The sequence below is a fragment of the Leopardus geoffroyi genome, chromosome B2, assembly GCF_018350155.1.
Source record: "Leopardus geoffroyi isolate Oge1 chromosome B2, O.geoffroyi_Oge1_pat1.0, whole genome shotgun sequence".
Classification (NCBI taxonomy): domain Eukaryota; kingdom Metazoa; phylum Chordata; class Mammalia; order Carnivora; family Felidae; genus Leopardus; species Leopardus geoffroyi.
Genome location: NC_059332.1, coordinates 79,930,497 through 79,936,496, shown reverse-complemented (window position 1 = coordinate 79,936,496; position 6,000 = coordinate 79,930,497). Strand labels below are relative to the sequence as shown.

The following is a 6,000-nucleotide window of genomic DNA, read 5'->3' as shown; positions in this document are numbered from 1 at the left end:
CATATAGAGATATAATTTTTTTAATTAAAAACTTTTTTTAAGTTTTTTTATTTATTTTGAGAGAGACAGAGACAGTATGAGTATGGGGGTGGGGCAGAGAGAGAGAGACAATCCCAAGCAGGCTCTGAGCTGCCAGCACAAAACTTGAACCCACAAAACTGTGAGATCATGACCTGAACCAAAAGTAAAAGTCAGACATTAACTGAGTGAGCCAACCAGGTGCCCCTAGATATATAATTTTTTAAAATATATATATTTAAATGTTTATTTATTTTTGAGAGAGAGAGAGAGCGAGAGCGAGAGAGTACGAGCAGGAGAGGGGCAGAGAGAGAGGGAGACAGAGAATCCGAAGCAGGTTCCAGGCTCCGAGCTGTCAGCACAGAGCCAGACTTGGGCTCAGACTTACAAACCGTAAGATCATGATCTGAGCCAAAGTCAGGGCATTAACCGACTGAACCACCCAGGTGGCTTACTTGCTTTTTTAAGCTTACAAAAATTATATTGGGGCACCTGGGTGGGTCAGTCGGTTGTACCCGACTTTGGCTCCGGTCATCATCTCATGGTTGGTGAGTTGAAGCCCGGCATCAGGCTCTCTGCTGTCAGCTAGGAGCCCACTTTGGATCCTCTGTCCCCCTCTCTATCTGCACCCCCTCTCAAAAATAAATAAACATTAAAAATAATAAGTTAATAAATAAATAAATAAATAAAGCTCTCAGTCCAATGTGGGGCTTGAGTTCATGACCCCAAGATCAAGAGTCACATGCTCTACCGACTGAGCCCCTAGATATATAATTTTTAATTCGTATGTCTCTCCTGTGAGACTGTATGTTTCTTAAGGGCTACTGCTTATTAATATTTGAAACCACCTCCTATCCCTACCTCTACATACTTAGCACAATGTCTGGCACATTCTCAAACTCTAATATTTGATGGAGGAAAGTTTGTGGTCTCAAGGGTGGGTTTTGTTTTGGCTGCATTGAGTTCATGTGGAGATGGAGGGACCAGCCATGGATTCTCAAATGAGGTTCAGTATCTGGCAAGTACAGGTCTGGGAGATGTGTCAGGGGAAATGATTGAAATGGGGATTGTTGTAGAGAAGAGAGGTGACTGTAATTGAAGAAGCGCCTGGTCCTGGAATACTTTATATGATGAATATTTCATGGGGCTCTGGTCTCTGCTTTTCAAAGATACAATAGCTCTAGAAAAGATCCAGCAGAGGACATTAAAAATGATCAAGGGCAGAGAGAATTATGTATGGCGGTAAAAATGAAAAAGATTCCATATGCAAAAAAAAAAAAAAAAAAAAGTGGAAGTCTTAAACTCATGAGGAATAATCATTCATTATTTTCTCAAATCCGTAAAAAAATAGAAATAGGTAACATTCCTGAAGCCTAACAGTCTTCCCAACAACAACAACAAAAACAGCTCTTTATATAGCATCCATTAAAATACAGAATCCATTACTTCAAGAGGCTGTGTCAATTGAAGTTCTTTTGTTTTTTGTTTTAAAAATTTTTAATGTTTAATTTTGAGAGAGAGAGAGAGACAGAGCATGAGCTGGGGAGGGACAGAGAGAGAGGGAGACAGAATCCGGAGCAGGCTCCAGGCTCTGAGCTGTCAGCACACAGCCCGACACAAAATGGGCTCGAAATCACAGACCTTGAGATCATGACCTGAGCCCAAGTCGGACTCTTAACTGACTGAGCCACCCTGGTGCCCCACTCTCGTGCCAAATGAAAATGTGAATACTTCCGGCAGAGCTGGATTAAGGGTCAAGCCAGCCTGGCAGCTGCCCTAGATGCCTGTATGAGCCACAAATCATTGCTGACTACATTAGAATGTGGTGTCTGTTAACCTGAATTTTTCACATAAAACTTCTTATAATTTTACATCTGTAAAATTTGCCTGGCCCTATTAAACAGCGCCCTTGAGTGGAATTTAAAGAGAAGAAAACCAAACATCTCCTCACAATTCAGATTAATCTCCTTTAGAATGCTTTTGAATTCTAAATGCTTTTGAATAGAATGCACATATGAAGCAGCCTTATCAACTAAACTTCTGGATTGAATAGAATGGATGGCCTTTGTGCTATTTACTAGAGGCAAGTGATTTATCTTCTTATCTACATTTTAATCTCTTTAATATACTTTAGCAAAGTGGTCTGGTTCCAAAAAAAAAAATCACAAAAGGAAACTATGGAGAGAACAAGAAGCACAGAAAAGTAGGATTCGTTGTGCAGACTTTTTTTCCCAGGACATTTAACTTTACATTGGCTAGTGGAAATAAAAGAGCAAATTAAGCTTAAGTAAATAATTTTTATTGATAAAAGATTATTTAATGCATTTTACATTTAGAAATGTTGGATAATTATTTAATGAATATTATTGTGAGGGGCTCCCATTCTGGGGAGCCGACTTTCTCAGTTATGTCTTAACTGTAGGTTTAGAAAAGAGTTGTAAAAACTATGTTATAAATGGCAATTTAGAAATGTGTCGAGATATTTTGGGATAATTACAGTCCTTGGGCAAGCCAGCCCACCAGGTTGGGAACGAATGAGCTAGAGTGTGTGAAAGTTCTTTGGAACTTGTCATTCCTATGCTATATACTACCAGCCTCCGCCTGCTGCAGCCCTCCCACTCCTGTGTGCTGATTATAATATTGCCATATCTTTCAGGTCCCAGAAAGGCTGTGGCCCGGTCTATTAAATTTTTTTTTTTTTCAACGTTTATTTATTTTTGGGACAGAGAGAGACAGAGCATGAATGGGGGAGGGGCAGAAAGAGAGGGAGACACAGAATCGGAAACAGGCTCCAGGCTCTGAGCCATCAGCCCAGAGCCCGATGCGGGGCTCGAACTCACGGACCGCGAGATCGTGACCTGGCTGAAGTCGGACGCTTAACCGACTGCGCCACCCAGGCGCCCCTGTGGCCTGGTCTATTAAAGTAACCCTCTCCACTAGGCAGTCAGGAAATGGTCTCCAGAGCTAGCATGCTTGAGAGCCACCCAGGTCCCGTCATGCCTGACTCACCATAGGGACACATCTACTATGCCCAGTATTTGCAGCTCAGAATGCAGGTCTAGAGCCTGGTCTAGCCTGGTCTTGAACTCTGGCTGGTAGGTTGTCAAAACTGGCTCCACCAGCCCTTGCACCTGGGTGTGATCCTCAGAAGGCCCTTTCTCCTGAAACTGGACCCTATTTGTAATAATATTCCTTATGTTTAGGGCTGTCTTGATTCAATATCTTGTAGAGTTCCAAACAAATCAGAAGAACAGGATTCCTGGCTCCAAGCCATCTCCTCCATCCAGCAGCTGGAGAGCCTTTCTGGACTTGTGTTAACCTTGATTGTCTTGGGCCATCCCCCTTGACTTTTCAGACTGCTTTGCCAATGACTCTGGCAGGTTCTAGTTACTCTCTCTTCTCCTCCTTAGCCCAGGGGGACTTCCCAACCTGATACTCAACTAGGATTTTGCTCTTTTGATCTTTGTACACGTACACACACACACACACACACACACACACACACACACATATACACATAAACTTTTTTTGAGGTGGTTTTTTTTTTTTTTTTTTTTTTTTAATTTTTTTTTTCAACGTTTATTTATTTTTGGGACAGAGAGAGACAGAGCATGAACGGGGGAGGGGCAGAGAGAGAGGGAGACACAGAATCGGAAACAGGCTCCAGGCTCTGAGCCATCAGCCCAGAGCCCGACGCGGGGCTCGAACTCACGGACCGCGAGATCGTGACCTGACTGAAGTCGGACGCTTAACCGACTGCGCCACCCAGGCGCCCCTGAGGTGGTTTTAAAAAAAGGAAACAATAGACCAATAGAACAGTAATGTGGTGGGAATGTAAAATGGTGCAGTTGTTTTGAAAAACACTGTCAGCTCACAATATTAAACAGACGGTTATCATATGATCTTATGACCCAGCAATTTCACTCCTAGGTATATACCCAAGGGAAACAAAAACATATGTCCACACAAAAACATGTACACAAATGTTCAGGGCAGCATTAATTACAGTGGCCAAAAGGTAAAAATAATCTAAAGGCCTATTAATGGATAATGAATTAAAAAATGTGGTATATCCATATAATAAAATATATAAAAAGGAACGGAGTGCTGATATATGTTACAACATAGATGAACCTTAAAAACATTATGCTAAATGAATAAAGCCAGTCACACACACCAAAAAAAAAAAAAAAAATATTGTATGATTCTATGTGTATGAAATGTCCAGGAAAAGGAATCTAAGAGATAGAAACTAGATATGTGGTTGCCTAGGGTTGGGGGAGGGTAAGTGATGGATATTTCTTTTTGGGGTGATGAAAATGTTCTAAAATTACATAGTGGTCATGGTTGCACACCTCTATGAATATATAAAAAAACCACTGAAGTGCGCAGTTTCTTTCTTTCTTTTCTTTCCCCCTGGGTCACAACGCCCTTCATTCAGACGGCGGCGCACAGCACTAGGCCCTTGGCTGCTCCGGTGTTAACGCGGAGACGAGTGCAGAGCTCGGCTGCTCTAGTGATCTGCTGCTGTCTGAACTGCCGTCCACAATAGCCGCACGTCCCGGTTTTTGTTTCTTTGTCCAGGTTTATGTACAGTTCCGGGTGGCAAAAGCACCCCGCCCCCCGCCGCTATCACACGCGACCACAGGACTGTCAGCTCCACTCACAGGCTGCTCAGCAATGAAATCAATGACAAAGTTTTCATTCACCTCTTTCTTTCGACCTACAAATCGAATTTTCCTATAGTCCTTATCATCATAAACTTGGCCGGTGTGCGTAATCTTCTCTCCGGTGGGTGAGGTCCGCACCCCTAGACGCCTGGCGCCCCGGGGCAGGCTCAGCGCCTACGGGCCGTTCCCGCCCAGCAGCCGGCAGAAAGTCACTGTCCTATTTTTTTTATAATTTTTTTTTTTAAGTAAGTTCCATGCCCAACATGGGGGCTTAAACTCATGACGCTGAGATCATGCTGTACCGACTGAGCCAGAAGGTACCCCAAGATATACACATTTTAATTTTAAAAGTACTGTCAAATTGTTGCTGAAGTGGTCATAATAGTTTATACTCCCTCTGGCAGTGAGTGGGTATCCATTTCCTTATGCCTTGACACACACACACACACACACACACACACACACACACACATTTGACATAACATTTGATATAACAAATCCTTAGTTTTTGCAAAGCAAATAGGTGTAAAGTGGATTCTTATTTCCATAATTAATTACTAAGGAAATTGGACATCTATTCTTAGGATTGCTTTTTTATACTCTTTCCCGCTCTTTTCTATTGGAGTGTTTGCCTATTTATTTAATTTTTAAATTTTATTCTCACTAGGCTCCACTCACAATGTGGGGCTTGAACTCATGACCCTGAGATTAAGACCCTGAGCCAGTCAGGCGCCCCAGCCGTTTTACATTTTATCTTTAGTAGTTCTTTATATATATTTTGTTTGATAAATACCTATATAAATATCTATGTAGTATCCATATCTATCTGCATATGCAAATATTTCCTACCTAGTCATTACTTTATGGTTTTTGCTTTTCGTATTTTACTTAAGGCTTTCTGTCCTGCCAAGATCAGAAACATATGATCTTGGTATGAGATAGGGAACTAATTTTATTATATTTTCCAAATGACTAGACCATTGTCCCAATGTTATTTATTGAACCCTTTATCTTTTCCTCTGCTGTTCTGAAACACCATTTTTCACATACTAAATTCTTAGTTCAATGGCAATTCTCAGGCTTGTATATAAAAGTGAATCTGAAACCAGTAGACACAGGAAGTCCATGTGAGGAGAATGAGACTGTCTCTCTGAACTGTCTGGCCATGGGAGTTTCCAGCAAGGAAAGCATGGGGACTTTCCAAAGTTAGCACTGGACATTTTAGCATTAGGCAAATAAATTGGAAGCTAATACTCCACATCCTCATAATATTAATTAACAATTGATTATGTCATTTTCACTTTTTCTTTCC

General features: G+C 41.5%; 1 pseudogene; it reads right to left on the bottom strand.

The window, feature by feature from the left end:
• Positions 1 to 4,161: 4,161 nt before the first annotated feature.
• Positions 4,162 to 5,545, bottom strand: LOC123609927 (annotated as a pseudogene).
• Between the last annotated feature and the right edge of the window lie 455 nt (positions 5,546 to 6,000).